At 45.2% G+C, this 18,021-nt stretch overlaps 2 long non-coding RNA genes across 2 annotated transcripts; one reads left to right on the top strand and one right to left on the bottom strand.

Moving 5' to 3' along the window:
- Nucleotides 1–12: 12 nt before the first annotated feature.
- LOC148666146 (uncharacterized) lies at nt 13–11,822 on the bottom strand. Its single transcript, XR_015936611.1, has 4 exons — nt 11,745–11,822; nt 10,110–10,183; nt 9,168–9,238; nt 13–35 (listed from the first exon to the last, which is right to left on the bottom strand). It is a non-coding gene; the product is annotated as an uncharacterized LOC148666146 (long non-coding RNA).
- Nucleotides 248–930, top strand: LOC148666147 (uncharacterized). The gene is made up of 2 exons (XR_015936612.1): nt 248–428; nt 600–930. It is a non-coding gene; the product is annotated as an uncharacterized LOC148666147 (long non-coding RNA).
- Nucleotides 11,823–18,021: the final 6,199 nt, after the last annotated feature.

Raw genomic sequence — 18,021 nt, 5'->3', positions numbered from 1 at the left:
GGCACCAGGTTGCAGGCTGTGGACTTCTGAGTGAGCTGAAAAGGGACAGGTAGAAACATGTTGAATATTTAGTTTTACAACAATACCTTGAGTTTGGACTGCGATCAGCTTCATTTTGTATTTCAGCTGTGAAAATGCAATTTCAAAAATGCACGCCCCAGTCATGTTAGGTTCAAGTTACAGTTGCATCACAACTCAATACATTTGCAATTCACTTCAAATGTTGTTTTTGTTTGATCCAGTCTGTCCTCACCTAAAGGAGATATGGACTCAGTCTTTGGAATTTGTATATATATTTCAGTGATCCCTCAGCCATTCCTTCTGTTTTGTAATTCAATTTCTCTTTTAAAATTCCTTCCCCACTTCTAGGACCTGCAGTTGCTGAACTCCACAATGGCTTCTAATGGAAAGTCTGTGACTGAGACCAAGTAAGTGTTCACTTTTTTATGAAACCATTATTTATTTTGGAGCAATGAGCAATTCTTATATAAATACAATAAAATCATTATGCTCAAACTATGAGAGAGAAAATTAAGGATAATTTAAGAAATCAGTCTTAGCTTGTTTCTATACACAGATGGTATTATTTATTTTCAAAGGAAACCCACGAGGATTCCCCTGGTGTGCAAGATGTGCCTGAATACTTTTGATCAGCTTCCTGCTCACTTGAAGAGGGTGTGTATGAAGCACGCCACGGCAGAAAAGATCAGGATGGCTTCTCAACAGGCGAGGAAGGACATGATAAATCACCTGAAGAACATCGTGGATTACAACAGAATAGAGATCGTGTCTGGCGAGGCAAACAGGGCAGTGGTTGTAAGACTGCTGGAGTCCTTGGCATTAGGGACTAAATATACTAAACGTATGATGCTAAAATGTTATTTTCACATATATTAATGTAATAAATGATTGCTTATGCTTTATGCACTACTTCACTGCTTCACTGCTCTATGCTGTCTGGAAATAAATCCTCAGACTGCTTACTGCCCTGGGCATGTACCAATAAATCCGAATGCACATCTGAATCCCAAACAGAATCTCTAGTAAAATACGATCATTTGTGAAACAGGCAAATGACTGTCTCAGGGGCCCATTCCTCATTCTCAAGACACATGTATGTAGGACGTACACCATGCATTGAGCAATAGGGACTGAAGACACCACAGGTAAGGTTAGAAGTCATTCTGAGGTGCCACATGTGGGGGATACAGCTAGGCATCTGAAATGCAGGGTTTGAGAGCCTTCAGGAGCACTGCATCCTTTGAGACAGACCCGTGAGTGTTAAACAAATGATCATTTCTTTCAGCATTAGGGACTAAATATACTAAACGTATGATGCTAAAATGTTATTTTCACATATATTAATGTACAGATGCAGCCATTCAAAGTGCGCGGTAAAGACACCGCAGTACAGATACCGCAGGTAAGATGACACGCGATACCGCGGTGCGTGATTGGTTGACCGACAGGGGCACTCGTGGTCCGTTGGTCTGTCGTAGAAAGACTTACTGTACTGTAAACGTCTTTACTGTGCCCGTTGTAGATATTGAATTTTACCACTGAAGGGAAATCTTAGTAGCTGAGCATAAAAAGAATAGGAGCATACTGTAACGCGTGTGAAGGCCATAAACGATATTAATTTTGGAACGTAAACATACAGTATATGGCTGGTCTTGGTACTTTAAAGAAAAAAATACGCACCAGTATTCCATTTCTCCCTAAACATTGTAAGCTTCGAAGTCTTTAACTAACGTGATACCGGAGTCAACAAGCATACTTTTAGAATTTGATTAAAAGGGAATATAATATGGAATCGCGTATCTCAATAATTTAATAACGGTATGATTATATCCGTGTACTGCGGCAGAGCTATGTAGGGCTGTTTCGCCTGCCTGATCATGTGAGCTCTCTTGTAGCCTACTGGTCTAGGTGCGTGACCACCAGCTGGTAGGTTGGGTGTTCGAATCCAGCTGGTACTGGACTTTCATTTTTATTTATTTATTTTTTAATCGCGTAACATAAACATATTACCGTATGCAAACTGTACTGTATACAGTATGTATATGTATATTTAATGTCTTAACTGTGCCCGTTTAATTGAATTTAAAAAACATATTTAACACGAACATTAAGCTGCTTACATCTTCCGCCTGAGAACAGTCACCCGTTGCTACCCAACGCAGAATGGTGATTGGCTGACACCATCTGACACCCCTCTGATTGGAGAAAAAAGACGTGCTGGTGTGCTATACCAGGAAGAGGATTCTTTCCATTCAAAACGTGTATTTTAAAAGTTTAAGAAGTAAAAACCTTACAGCGTACACAGATTTCTAAACTGATCAGGATCGTTATCTTTGTCTCATGCATAATAATGTTCACCGCTCTGTCCAGCAAATTAATAATAAACTTTATTTTATATAGCTTTTTAAACGAATAAGTAATTAGATTGCTCATAAACCTAATCACTTGCTTTTTCTTTTTATTTAGGCTCAGATTTCAACTATAGATCGTATTATTAATAACCATAATAACAACCAACCAACAAAAACAACCATATAAACATAATACCAACCAAAAACATAGATAACAACCACAATACAAAATCAAATAATCAAACCATTTTACACTCGCAAAGTCATCCAATTATCATAATCCCGCCCCTTATGCAAAACCAAACCTTCCTCCCATCCCAGTTTATCCTGTTTATCATAAACAAAATCCACCTCAATTTTCAACATAAAGCATTACACAAAATCAATACCTCAACACTCCATACTCAACAACGATAATTCACAAACAGCCAGAACATATAACTACACATTCCCAAACATACCTACTTTCCATAGCCCCGCCCCTCTCTCTCCCCTGGCGGTTGTAATTGTTTTTATTTTCAAATAAATTTTAGCAAAGTCATGTATTTTAAAAATCTTAAGATTTTTCTATTTATGTCTTTATTTAGTGGTTTCATTAGTGACAAAGGCTAAACTTTCTTGGAAAAATGTCTTTTATGTAAACCATGTTTGTTATTAATTCATTCAGGGCTAAAATATGTTCATTGTCTTCTAATGAAAGAAGGGTTCCTTTCGCCGTAGTCGAGAGCCTAGCCTTTAACTAGTAAGTACTGTATTTACTGGGTTTTTGAGGGGGGGGGGGGTGTCTTTCGCTGGAAATCTCGCCTCCTACTTTGAAAATACCCGTGAAACCGGTTCAATTCGTCACAGCCAGCACTCCTGCAGAGAGTTGGGTTGTACTTGCAGTGTATACAGTACACGCGTTATGCTCTTTGTTAATGTCTGTGAAGTTTTATTTAATCTCTGAGCCATACTGATTCTTCTGGAAGCACACCAGTATTCCACTTTCTCCCTAAACATTTTTAGGATCAGAGTCTTACATGTGGTTATTTCGAAAACGTTTGTACGTGCTCCTTCTTACCATGTTACTGTTTACCGTTACTGACCATATTAAGTTTAAGTGCCTGTGGGCACTTTTCCTGTCCGTGGGGGGTGGACCGTCTTTCATTAGAAGGTTAGTCTGTTCTACTCTGAGAATGTAGGGGGGGGGGGTGGGAAGTGCCCGCGGTCATTTAATTAGTATTAAAATCTTAGTTATCTTTCTAGTTCACAGGTTTGCATGCATAATTTAATTTTGAAAGCCACTGAGACATCAGGTACTACTGTTGTATTTATGAAAAAGAAACAAAACAAAAAACATACTAACAACTGTGCCATCCTACTCCTTAGTTAATACATTTTATTATTCATAAACAGTTAACATTGTTAGCAAAATATTTTGAATTATATTTAACCCTATTTTTTCTTTAGTTTTGTATTTAACTTATTATATGATAGTCAGACTTAATGTATATTAATGTATATTTGAACAATGAAAATATATTTTTACAAGATTTTACATTAAGCACTTAAAATTAATATGGTTAATAATAGTAAACTGTAACATGCTGTAACAAGATCGGTTAAACTTCGAAGAAAATCCTTTCAGAGAAAATGTTTCAGGTGTGAAGAACAAACCTGTTCCCACACACCCTGTCCCCACTACCATTAGAATATACACAAACATTTTAGCGTTTCATTCTGAGCAGAAGACCCTCACACCTGAAGAGTGCTGGCTGTGACGAATTAAACCGGTTTTACAGGTTTCAATCACAGATTGGGACTCAGTAAAGTAACACACAGCGCCAGTGGATTTGATAATACTGTACCTAACCAAAATCCGCAATATGGAAACAGAACCTGTGTAATTGTTGATAGATGATGTACTCGTAACATTTTTTCAAGACGAACTACAACATTTAAAAAATGACTTGTATGTACTTGATATCTCTAATCAATCCACGGGTCCCAGCACAAAACGAAAGTAAAACGCATACCGTTTCGCGCTTCTTATTAGTTGCTCAAAAGTAATTTGACCGTATGAAATGCATAATATAAACCTAGAAACATATACGTGAGCAGTACTTAAGCACTGTAGTATCGGTGTTAAGACTTACCTCTCAAATACTGTAAATCAAGTTAAAAATATCTCAAGAACGATTCTGGTCGTAATGAAACCATGTTTCGTGTATGTTTTCTTTTTCATCTTGAAATAACTCATTTCTAAATACCTTTTTCACTGTTAACATCTTGTAGCAACTTTGCGACAAAATATACACTCTGACAGTTCATCCTGCTACCAACATTAAATAAAACAAATCTTAAGATTTCTATATTTATGTCTTTATTTAGTGGTTTCATTCGAAGCTTACAATGTTTAGGGAGAAATGGAATACTGGTGCGTATTTTTTTCTTTAAAGTACCGAGACCAGCCATATACTGTATGTTTATGTTAAGATTTCCCTTCAGTGGTAAAATTAGATATGAATATTCAATACTTAAACGGGCACAGTTAAGACATTAAATATACATATACATATTGTATACAGTACAGTTTGCATATGGTAATATGTTTATGTTACGCGATTAAAAAATAAATAAATAAAACTGGAAGGTCCAGCACCACCATTATGTTTATATGGTTGTTTTTGTTGGTTGGTTGTTATTATGGTTATTAATAATACGATCTATAGTTGAAATCTGAGCCTAAATAAAAAGAAAAAGCAAGTGATTAGGTTTATGAGCAATCTAATTTCTTATTCGTTTAAAACGCTATATAAAATAAAGTTTATTATTAATTTGCTGGACAGAGCGGTGAACATTATTATGCATAAGACAAAGATAACGATCCTGATCAGTTTAGAAATCTGTGTACGCTGTAAGGTTTTTACTTCTTAAACTTTTAAAATACACGTTTTGAATGGAAAGAAATCCTCTTCCTGGTATAGCACACCAGCACGTCTTTTTTCTCCAATCAGAGGGGTGTCAGATGGTGTCAGCCAATCACCATTCTGCGTTGGGTAGCAACGGGTGACTGTTCTCAGGCGGAAGATGTAAGCAGCTTAATGTTCGTGTTAAATATTTTTTTTTAATTCAATTAAACGGGCACAGTTAAGACATTAAATATACATATACATACTGTATACAGTACAGTTTGCATACGGTAATATGTTTATGTTACGCGATTAAAAAATAAATAAATAAAAATGAAAAGTCCAGTACCAGCTGGATTCGAACACCCAACCTACCAGCTGGTGGTCACGCACCTAGACCAGTAGGCTACAAGAGAGCTCACATGATCAGGCAGGCGAAACAGCCCTACATAGCTCTGCCGCAGTACACGGATATAATCATACCGTTATTAAATTATTGAGATATGCGATTCCATATTATATTCCCTTTTAATCAAATTCTAAAAGTATGCTTGTTGACTCCGGTTTCACGTTAGTTAAAGACTTCGAAGCTTACAATGTTTAGGGAGAAATGGAATACCGGTGTGTATTTTTCCTTGTGATATTTTAAGCTCTAGTTGAATGATAGGTGTCGCATTTTAAATCATTTTCGTAGCTAGAAATTATGAAACGCCCTGTTAAAAGCAAGGAAGTTTTTATGCCCCGTTGAAGTAAAACAAAATGCCTGACAAAGTATGGCTTGGACAGATTCCAAGTGCTTGTACAAATGTGCTAAAGAAATTATACTTTGAGTATACAGCTTGTCCAAAGTCATCCATTATTAATACTATTAGTAATATCTTCAGTAAAGGCTTTGATGCATAAATATTTCTGATAAAGGTAGGTTGTGTACTTCTGTCCAACTGAGCAATCTTGCTTTCATAATATATACCAACATTTTAATGACTGATGATTAACATGCTGTAATACACAGTTCCAAATTAAAGGCTCAAATGCTGTACATGAGAGGTTAAGCTCCCCCTGGCGGTTTTACAAGGCGACGCCGGATAGTTAGTCACGTGACACACGTGATACCGCGTGATACTGCGTGATACTGTGACACGCCCACCGGGGTATGCCGCGAAATACCTCACCCATTTTGAATGGCTGCATCTGTAATAAATCATTGCTTATGCTTTAACAACAAATCTTATTAAAATAAAAGCTTAAGTTTTGTATTTATCTTGTACCATAGAACATGATTTTCTTTGTATTTCATGCCCACAATGTGTCCAAATGTTCTATGATCATTTCTTTCAGCATTAGGGACTAAATATACTAAACATATGATGCTAAAATCCTGAAACAATGATGTGCTCCATCTCGTCAGTAGATTGGATTCCAAAACTGATTTGGGTCAATATACATTACCTTTGAAGATAAGGTACAGTCTACTGTAGGGAACCATCAACGTAGAAAGCATTGGCCTTCCCTGGGGGGCAGGTAGGTGCAAAAGATAAACCTTTATCCTATCTTTATCCTAAGATAAGTGGCTAAGCTCATCATGTTGCCATAGTAGACAAAGTTCTAAAAAATGTTAAATAACTTTTAAAAAAAGCATTTTGGTCTTTCAGTACTGTACAAGGTGAATTAAACTGTCCCTGGTAATGCAAAGTAATTAGAAGCATCCCAGAAACTTTATCTCTAGAAACATTAGCTGTTTTATATCATGTAATTTAGTGTGATGTTGTCAGAATTCAAGGACATTATCACACACAGAAATTGGTTCAGTTATTTGGTTCAGAGTATTTTGATCCCGAGTTCTGAATCCCAAACAGAATCTCTAGTAAAATAGGAGGCACTGGACTATAAATACCCATCCATGTTATAACACACTCACCAAGGGTTTTTTAGTTTAACTCTGAGCTTTGAGAGATTTAATACCTATGGTACCCATATTCATCCTTTATTTAAGGGAAGTACACATCCTAGACAAACAGGAAACCCTCTTGCCCCAAGGGAAGACCGGTACTTTGGATGATAATGATTGAACCTGGCTTACAACAGACATCTTTTGAAATGGTAATTCTTTCAGGTGGCTTGGCAAACTTCCTGCCCCAGCTAAGACAGGTACTTTGGATGTTAATGCTTGAGACTAGACATCTTTGGAAATGGTAATTCTTTCCGAGGGCTTGGGAAACTCTATTTCTTTGAATGCACCTGCACTCTTGAATATACTTTAAACCCATGCTTAGCCATGTTTTTAAAATTAAATTATAACGATTTCTGTGTTTGATAATGGTAGCAAAGGCTTACTGGATACGAGTGTCAAGTGTCGACACGAGTGTGAGCAGCGTCGATTCGAGTGTGAACGGTGTCAACACGAGTCCTGTTGTTCCGTACAGTGTCAATACGAGTGTGAACAGTGAGTCCTGTTGGTCAGTACAGTGTCAATACGAGTGTGAACAGTGTCGACACGAGTGTGAACAGTGAGTCCCGTTGATCAAAAAAGTATCAATAAGTGTGAACGGTTAGTCCTGTTGTTCAGTATAGTGTCAATACGAGTGTGAACAATGAGTCCTGTTGCTCAGTACAGTGTCAATACGAGTGTGATAAGTGTCGACATGAGTGTGAACACTGAGTCTTGTTGATCAAAAAAGTATCAATAAGTGTGAACGGTGAGTCCTGTTGTTCAGTATAGTGTCAATACGAGTGTGAACAGCGAGTCCTGTTGTTTAGTACAGTGTCAATATGAGTGTGAACAGTGAGTCCTGTTGTTCAGTACAGTGTCAATACGAGTGTGAACAGTGAGTCCGGTTCTGTACAGTGTCAATACGAGTGTGAACACTGAGTCCGGTTCTGTACAGTGTAAACTCTTGCTCTGCACAGTATTAACGGGTGAGAACATGTGTTTTATTCTTTGCAGAATTAACACAGACAGATACTGCTGTTGAATACTCCATAGTCAACAAACCCCGAGCCGCACAAAGTGAGGATCTTTTACTTCTATCTATTAAACTAGCAGAAATAAAACATCATGATAACCTCTTGCTGCTCTGTCCAGTTTTAACACAAGTGTGAACATTTGTAATAATAGTGAGTCCTGCTGTTGTGTCCAGTGTGAATACAAGCGTGAACAGTGAGTCCTGTCGTCTGAACAGTGTCAATACGCGTGTGAACAGTGAGCCCTGTTGTTCAGTATGGTGTTAATGTAAGTCTTATCCTGTATAGTATAAGTTAACATAAGTATTGACCCGTATCCTGTTCTCTACAGACATCACACTACCCAACAGTGATGTGGAGTACGCCACCGTCAACAAACCGAGAGCAGCACAAAGTGAGGACTTTTTTAACTCTTTACCACAGTATAAAACCCACAGGAGTAATGAGAATGACACTAAAAACAACAACACTGATAGTGAACAAGAGATTTTGAACAATACACATTCTAGTCAGATTTAAATACCCACAGACTTGACCGTTGGAAGTAGTAAAAAAATGCAAATTATTTTTTTTCTGCGTGCAGGTTTTCTAAGAATTGAAGAAAGGTTAAAAACGAGAGAACGCCATTCGGTTTTTCAAGCCTGTCTGGTAGTTAGTGATTAATTGGACCCATGATTTCATCCTCCTGTATCTGGAGAGAAGCCAGGGTATCGGCATCAACAACAAGGCTGGGCAGCTTGTTCCCCACCCGCCTCTGTGTAAAGACGCGTCACCCATTCTTGGTTTTATTTTCACCTTTCACTATACGTGAAGAATTCCAAAAGGTGCACAAATGCTCTGGAGCTATTCTGTGGTTCGGCGATGTCTCTGGAGCCTTTTGTCACAGTGTGCAACTTCCCTGTGTGTCTCCCCGAACACAGGGTCTGACTGAAGGGGCACTGACCTGCAGGAATGGGAGGAGACCGAGCTGGGACGGTTCTGCCACGTCAGCGAAACTCTGGACCCCGACTTCATCTGCCAAAGAAACAGCAGCGTCAATTAACTCAGCCAGCGAGTTCAACTGTCGCCTCCCTTCTCTCCATCTCCTACTGTGTTTCATTTACTCTTCCTCACTCTGTCTCCTGTCCGGTTGTCTGCACTTAAAACTGAGGTATTTCCTGTGATCTCCTCTCTCTCGCTGTGTCTCCTGTCCTGTGTGTTTGTTACTGAGGGATTCTCTGTGATCTCCTCTCTCTCGCTGTGTCTCCTGTCCTGTGTGTTTGTTACTGAGGGATTCTCTGTGATCTCCTCTCTCTCTCACTGTGTCTCCTGTCCTGTGTGTTAGTATGTTTGTTACTGAGGTATTTCCTGTGATCTCCTCTCTCTCACTGTGTCTCCTGTTCTTCAGTGTTTTAATCCTCTTAAATAATTTAGCTCATTCCTCTCTCACTCACTGCGACTCCTATCCATTCTATGTTCAGTTCCTCTGACTTGCCTCTTGCATCAGCGCTAGCAATATCATGCATCTATTTAATTTAAAATTATTGATCTGTCACCTTGATAGTTCGATCTCGGCTACAGTTAGCATAGATGGCACAATTAAAAGGACGATGAGCTCAACATCTGTGCGCGTCTAATTAACTGAACCGTACAGAACATCCTGCCTCAGCTAGTCTCTCGCTGGCAGGGTCGCCCATCGGCGAGACCACGTCTCCAGGAAATTCTGCGGACTGGACACCGCGGGAGGGTGGGGCTGTGTTTCCGCACGAACGCCAGAAATCACTCAGGATCTCCAGAGAGACTCCTGTAGCCTTACAGCATCACAGTCACAGGCCTCAGCATTGCAACTGTATAATATCAAAAGCCCAGACACCCTGAGGTGAGGCCGACCAGTCTGAAGTATTACCTGTAAACACCAGGCACACTGGAACCTGACTTCATCGTCCACTTAGCGCAGAGGTGGGGCGGACAGTCAGATTTCTGGGGAGAAAAAAAACAACACCAGGAATTTAGCATACTGAAAGGATCATGGAGTGATGATCTGGCTGAACCCGCTTGGCTGAGGGCTCCTGGCCAGAGGACGAGGAGGCTGGGACCCCCCCTGCACAGCGAGGAGGAGTGACCAGGGGGGGTCCCGTCGCATCATCCAGGTGGGGGCTGTACATTGGTGGCGGTAGAGGGATACCCCATTCCCTGTGCAGCGCATTGAGTGGAGTGTCCAGAAAAGCGCTATATAAGTGTTAGCAATTATATAGCTCAGCCCCTCAGTAGTTGAGATCTCTGTTATACCCATCTAGAAACATGCAATCAGCATGTTATTGCTGAAGCAATAGTCACAACATTATTCCACACCTGGGTGAGAGGCGGGTTATGATGACAGTCATGCTTTCTACACCTTATACTGAGCTCAGAAATGGACCGGGCGGACATCTCACAAGCAGATCCCTCCGCGTATAAGAAAGGCAACTTGTCTCAGCAAAAATACCACGGATTCACATCCAAAATATGATAAAAAGGCAAAAACCCCACACTTGGAATGCAAACGTACCCTACAAAGGAAACACGGTTTTAAAACCAACTTGATTTTCCCCTGGAGAAACCTTTTTATGGACACACATCGCATCTATTACACATGTAGAACTAAATATAAAGATAAAACTTAATATAAGAAGTCATGACATATCACACATGACAAAGTCTGGTCCAGAATAAACAGTTTACACTGACCCACCTTTATTTAACCTGGTCACTCACTTCTATTAACTGTTTAACTGCGTAACAAATGAATATGTGTTTCAATTTGGGATCTACACCTGGGAGCCCTGAAATGTTGGCCAGAGGGGAGAAGCTGATATTCAGACGTGAGAATATATTATGATGTTGTTTTTCACCTATCTAATCAAAGCTTGTTCAAAAATGATCTGATTATAGGACACACGAGTTTATAATCATACTCATTCCACTTTTTAACCCCGTATATATGCACAATATGAAACGTATATACACTAAATCTCACGTGTGACTCCCATAATATACATTTCTTTACGAAAATTAGGAACACTTATTACAATTATCAACCCCCCATGACGAGGCAATATTTCATACCTTTGTTTCTTTGTGGGTTCAAAGTTCTGTCCTGTCGTTTCACACGTAATGTTTTGGTAGTTATCTCAATTTTCCTTTGCAATTATCTCCAAGATCATCATCAACTTTTTGTAAAACGCTATGCACAACTGATATTTAAAGAAAGTCCTGTACCAAAAGGTCTTCGTAGGGAAAGACAACTTTTTTTTCCTTACGTCAGTCGCTACACGGTTACTCTTAAAATCCATTCATCGCCTTAAGGTTAAGACAGGTATCGAGCCACCTGCGTATCTAACGGACGTTTAAAATAAAAAAATGGCGTGTAATGTTGCGAAGGGCTACTGTTTTTTTATAGTTTGTCGATTGTAGGGGACGTGGGCCGCGACAGAAATACTGGTCGGAGTAGGAAAAGGTTTATTGATGGTTTATTGTACCGCAACGGTCACAATTGACTCACCAGCAAAGATGGCGCCGAGGCCACATCGACTCCCTCCCGCCCTGCCTCGCACCGAAGCTCGAGCTGCGGAGCGCGACGCCGAACCGCCGGTCCGCGGGCGCGGGCGCCGGACATAGACGTCATAACCCCTTCCGAGGCGCAGGAATTATAGATCACTGTAGTTTCTTCTGGACCCGGGTTAGGGACAGTGTGCCCTCCGTGAGAGTCTTCTGAGGAAGCCAGTGTCTCATGGGTGTCCAGGCTGGGTACCATCTGTCCATCACAGGACACACACACACTCACTCACACACCCTGGACAGGACACCAGTCCATCACAGGACACACACACACCCTGGATAGGACACCAGTCCATCACAGGACACACAGACACACACACTCACACACCCTGGACAGGACACCAGTCCATCACAGGACACACAGACACACACACTCACACACCCTGGACAGGACACCAGTCCATCACATGACACACACACACTCACTCACACACCCTGGACAGGACAGCAGTCCATCACAGGACACACACACACTCACTCACACACCCTGGACAGGACAGCAGTCCATCACAGGACACACACACCAGGTCCAGTTTTCCCAGAATTAGCCCAAAAGGCTGTCTTTGGACCCGGAGAACACAGGGAGACCATGCAGACTCCACACAGACAGTCCCCCCCCCCCCCGGGTCCAGACCCGAGCCCGGAGCCCCCCCGCGCTGAACCCCTCCGTACAGACGGCCGCACACAGCTCCGTTGTTCCCGATTCCCGAGGTGATCTGTTAAAAGAAGCCGGTGTGTTGCCTCCAGGTGAGGCCTGCGGCCCGACCCAGATAACCCCTGAACCCCGTCTCTACTGTCACTCCAGTCAGGACAGGAGGCTCTTCTGTACACAGAAGGGGGTGGGGGTGGGGAACAAGCTGCCCAGCCCTGTGGTTGAAGCCGATACCCCGGCTTCTCTCCAGACACAGCTGGGTGAGCTCCTCCAGTCAGGACAGGGGGCTCTACTGTACACAGAGGGTGGCAGGGGTGTGGAACAACTCCTTTGTTCGGTGCCTTGGGGCATTCTTGTTGTGAAAGGCGCTATATAAAAAAACTAAATTGAAATTGAATCTTACAGGTTTGGGTTTTTCGGAGATCTTGTCAGAGATCTTGTCTGACGTGCCCGTTTCAAAAACGTAACGACACTCCTCACGTCCGAGCGCCGCCGGTCTGTGACGTAACGTATCCTAACACAACCATGACGGTTTCATCATGGACAGCACGAAAGCCCGAAAAGTGGTTGACGTTTTAATTTGGCAACGCCACGATGGATCCCAGTTTTTTTTATGTTTTGGAGGCCAAAGAGGACAAAAAAGGAAACGTCCGGAGGTGGATCGATGGTCATCTCTGCGGTTGTTCTGATGTTTTGGAAAAAACAAAACAAAAAAAAAACGGCTCGCTTGCCTGGTCGTGTAGTGTTTCCACACCCCACGCAAATCAGCTTCTCTTCGCCCCCGGGGGCTCGTCGCCCGCCGCACCCCTCTCACGTGATAGGGGCTTCCCCCGGCTGTGACGTACTTACCCTACCCCCTTCGGCCAACGTCATACCGAAGGTCGCGCTTCGGGCCGCGGCGATGTTGACGGACTGTCTTGTAGCGTGAGAAGGGTTTACATTTTCACTTAAGGAGTTGGCCATCGTTATATTTCGCGAGGTATAATACGGGGGGAAAAAGAACATTTATATTTATCAACCTACTAGTAATACTGGGTGGATGTCACGTTCCCCAAAGTTCAGTGCCTCTCTCTAATAAAGCAGAAACGCGACATTAAAATCACCAGGACACGATACACCTTGCTCCGGACGATGGGAGAAGACCTGTACCTTCACGAGTCCGGGTTGTGAAAACTTCTTCTGGCAGTTCAAAACGTTTCGAAGAGACTACAGCGCTACCCTGTGTTCCATTTCTATCGTGTATTATTATACAGTCATAAGTATCTGTACTGATCACAGAGTCCCCCTCTCACTGCCAGGACAGGAGCCCAGTGCAGCACGAATAATAATAATAATTAATAAGTCTGGACCCTCCACTCAGAGCTCTTCCCAGGTCAGGGGGATCCCCTCCAGCCCCCCCAGTGTGCAGCCCCCACCTGGATGATGCTCCAGTCCGCTCAGCACACAGCAGCTCTCAGTGGGGAGGAGAGCAGAGGGATGGAGCCAGTTCAGAGAGGGGGGTGATAAGGAGGCCATGATGGGTCAAGACCAGGGGGGGAATCAGGCCAGGACACTGGGGTAACACCCCTACTCTTCTCCAGAGACACCCCGGGATTGTTTATGAGCACAGAGAGTCAGGACCTCGGTTTGACGTCTCGTCCGAAGGACAGCGCCTGTTTACAGTCCAGTGTCCCCCGTCACTATACTGGGGCATCAGGACACAAAGACCACAGGGTGAGAGCGCCCCCTGCTGGCCCCACTCACACCACTCCCAGCAGCAACCTTGGGGGGGGGGGGGAGGGAAAAAACCAAAAGCTAAACAGATTTTTTTTAAAAACATTTTATTGATGCTTTACAAAAGTCCAGTCCAGTCTGGTGTCCCTCAGCTCCAGTCTAATCCAGTCTGGTGTCCCTCAGCTCCAGTCCAGTCCAGTCTGGGGTCCCTCAGCTTCAGTCGAGACTGGGGTCCCTCAGCTTCGGTCCAGCACAGTCTGGGGTCCCTCAGCTCCAGTCCAGTCCAGTCTGGTGTCTCTCAGCTCCGGTCCAGTCCAGCCTATTGTCCCTAGGCTCCAGTCCAGTCGTCTGGTGTCCCTCAGCTCTGGTCCAGTCCAGTCCAGTCCAGTCCAGTCCAGATCTTATCAGGCACAGAACCAGGAAAGGAACCTGGAAAGAATATTGTTATTGCAGGTGTGAGGGACACAGACACAGACGTCACCATGACATCAAACAGCAAGAGGAGACTCCTCCTTGAATCACAGACACGACCGGGCGGCGCCCCCCTGTCTGCTCACCTGCACCTCCTCTTCCTCTTCTTGTCCTTCCCGGCAGCCAGCTCCTCCTCTCCCTCGCTCTTCCTCTCCTGAGCTACGGTCTCCGCCGCCTCCATCGGCTCGTCCTGATCTTCTGTCTCCACCGACACGCAGCTCAGGGACTTTAAAAAGGCGCATCGGCGCTTCTGAAGCAGAGACAGGAGAGTCACGTTAAGAGTCGGACTGGACACTCCAGGACATGAACACTGCACTGAGAGAGAGAGGGGTTCATACTGACACACTGACTGGACACTCCAGGACATGAACACTGCACTGAGAGAGAGAGGGGTTCATACAAACACACTGACTGGACACTCCAGTACATGAACACTGCACTGAGAGAGAGAGGGGTTCATACAGACACACTGACTGGACACTGACTGGACACTGGACAGGAGTAAAGAGAGGATCAGAGCATTACCCACCTTATTTTTCTTCTGTCTCACAGGAGGTGGTGATTGGACCTCCTCCAGCTGGAGTCAGAGGAGGGAGAGAGGGGGCAGGAGAGGGACAGCACAGGGAGAGAAAGAGAGAGACAGGTGAGTCAAGTGTCCCAAGAGCACAGAGACTCTGCTGAGATCACACTCGCAGTGAGTGAGCCTGGGTGTAGCCCACTAATACTGACCCACTGGACACCATAGGACAGAGAGGAGGAGGAGAGAGACACACTGAGGACGGAGAGGAGGAGGAGAGAGACACTGACAGACAGGGCTGAAAGAGAGAGAGACAGAGAGGCAGGGACAGACAGACAGCAGGCCGAGAGAGAGACACTGAGATCGAGGGACAGACAGACTGACAGACAGGGCTGAAAGAGAGAGAGACAGAGAGGCAGGGACAGACAGACAGCAGGCCGAGAGAGACACTGACAGACAGGGCTGAAAGAGAGAGAGACACTGAGACCCAGGGACAGACAAGACGGCGAAACTCCACCACAGACAGGACAGGAGGCAGGGTGGGACCAGCACTGACCTCCTTCCTCTCTCCTGCCGGAGGAGCTGTCTCCACCTCCTCTTCCTCCTGCAAGTCAAGAGACAGGCTGAGAGAGAGACGGGCTGGCGGGACATCGGCGAACAGAGCTGAAGGCAGAGAGCCGGGGAGACAGGCCCAGCTGGGACAACGCAGGACAGACAGAGAGACAGCCAGGGAGACACACGAAGAGACACAGGGAGAGAGACCCAGCTGGGACAATGCAGGACAGACAGAGAGCAGGGAGACACACGGAGAGAGAGAGGAGGGAGGGAGACCTAGCTGGGACAACGCAGGACAGATAGAGAGCAGGGAGACACACGGAGAGACACAGGGAGACAGGCCCAGCTGGGACAACGCAGGACAGACAGAGAGCAGGGAGACATGGAAAGACACAGGGAGAGAGACAGGGAGAGAGGGACAGACACAGAGACTCAGACAGAAGGACAGAAAGACAGAAAGAGAGAAGTGCAGATGGACAGATGACAGAGACAGAGAAAAGGACAAATGGACTGATGGACAGAAAGACAGAAAAGGACAGAAAGACAGATGGACAGAAGGACAGATGGACTGAAGGATAGACGGACAGAAGGACAGATGGATGGGGCCGGAGGGGGGGGCCGGGGGCGGGGAGCGGAGGGGGCTCTCGGGCGAGGAGGGGGAGGACACCGAGCGGAACGAGTCGGGCGAGCCCGAGCGGGACGAGCCGGGCGACCCCGGGAGCTCCAGCTGCAGCTCGGCCGCCCTCTCCAGCTTCTGGACGAGCTCGGGGAGACACGAAGACACCACAGGATTCTGTCCAGCGGGGAGAGGGGGAGACACAACGCAGGGGGGATGAGGAGCAGAGACTACGCCTGGACAGGTGAGTATGTCCAGTGTGTCCAGTAAGAGTCTGGACAGGTGAGTGTGTACAGTGTGTCCACTGAGAGTTTGGACAGGTGAGTGTGTACAGTGTGTCCAGTAAGAGTCTGGACAGGTGAGTGTGTACAGTGTGTCCACTGAGAGTGTGGACAGGTGAGAGTGGACAGTGTGTCCAGTGAGTGTGGACAGGTGAGTGTGTACAGTGTGTCCAGTGAGAGTGTTGACAGGTGAGAGTGGACAGTGTGTCCAGTGAGTGTGGACAGGTGAGTGTGGACAGTGTGTCCAGTGAGAGTCTGGACAGGTGAGTGTGGACAGTAAGAGTCTGGACAGGTGAGTGTGTCCAGTGCGTCCAGTAAGAGTCTGGACAGGCGAGTGTGTCCAGTGTGTCCAGTAAGAGTCCGGACAGGCGAGTGTGTCCAGTGTGTCCAATAAGAGCCCGGACAGGTGAGTGTGGACAGTGTGTCCAGTAAGAGTCTGGACAGGTGGGTGTGTACAGTGTGTCCAGTGAGAGTGTGGACAGGTGAGTGTGTACAGTGTGTCCAGTGAGAGTGTGGACAGGTGAGTCTGTACAGTGTGTCCAGTAAGAGTCCGGACAGGCGAGTGTGTCCAGTGTGTCCAGTAAGAGTCCGGACAGGCGAGTGTGTCCAGTGTGTCCAGAAAGAGTGTGGACAGGTGTGTCCAACAGTAAGAAGCTGTCTTACCCTGTAACCTAGCTCAGGGGTGTTAGGGGGTGCTCTGTCTCCTCCCCAGATCTCACCTTCAGGCCTGCTGAAATGCCGGACCACTAGGAGACGCTGGAAACGAGGACACAAGACAGAGGTCAGGTCCACAGAGCTCACTCAATCACTACAGCAAGCAGAGACCTCTCGGCCATCAGGACTGTGGGGGTCAGAGTGGGGAGCTGTAGGGTATCGGGAGTTTAGGGGTCAGTGTGGGGAGCTGTAGGGTATCGGGAGTTTAGGGGTCAGAGTGGGGAGCTGTAGGGTATCGGGAGTTTAGAGGTCAGAGTGGGGAGCTGTAGGGTATCGGGAGTTTAGGGGTCAGTGGGGGGAGCTGTAGGGTAGATGTGGGGCACCGGGCCCACCACAGGGCGGCCGGTCCAGTCTCGCGGAAGGCGACCGGGTCAGACTTACGGAAAAGCACCGGGACTTGGGCCGGGACCTCTCCCGCTGCCAGTCCGGGTTCGGCCTGACCGGTGTGACCTGTGAAGACGCCAAACAGCCCATCTCCGAGACAGCTCTGACCACATAGCCCAGCCCAGTCGTGTCGAGACTAGGGGCCTTGGGCAGTCTCTACAGTGTGTCCAGTGAGAGTGTGGACAGGTGAGTGTTTACAGTGTGTCCAGTGAGAGTGTGGACAGGTGAGTGTGTACAGTGTGTCCAGTGAGAGTCTGGACAGGTGAGTGTGTCCAGTGTGTCCAGTGAGAGTCTGGACAGGTGAGTGTGTACAGTGTG

This window comes from Lepisosteus platostomus, chromosome 5 (assembly GCF_059453375.1).
Source record: "Lepisosteus platostomus isolate fLepPlt1 chromosome 5, fLepPlt1.hap1, whole genome shotgun sequence".
Taxonomy (NCBI): Eukaryota; Metazoa; Chordata; class Actinopteri; order Semionotiformes; family Lepisosteidae; genus Lepisosteus; species Lepisosteus platostomus.
Note: the sequence above shows the minus strand (reverse complement) of the source record. Positions and strands in the feature narration are given on the sequence as shown.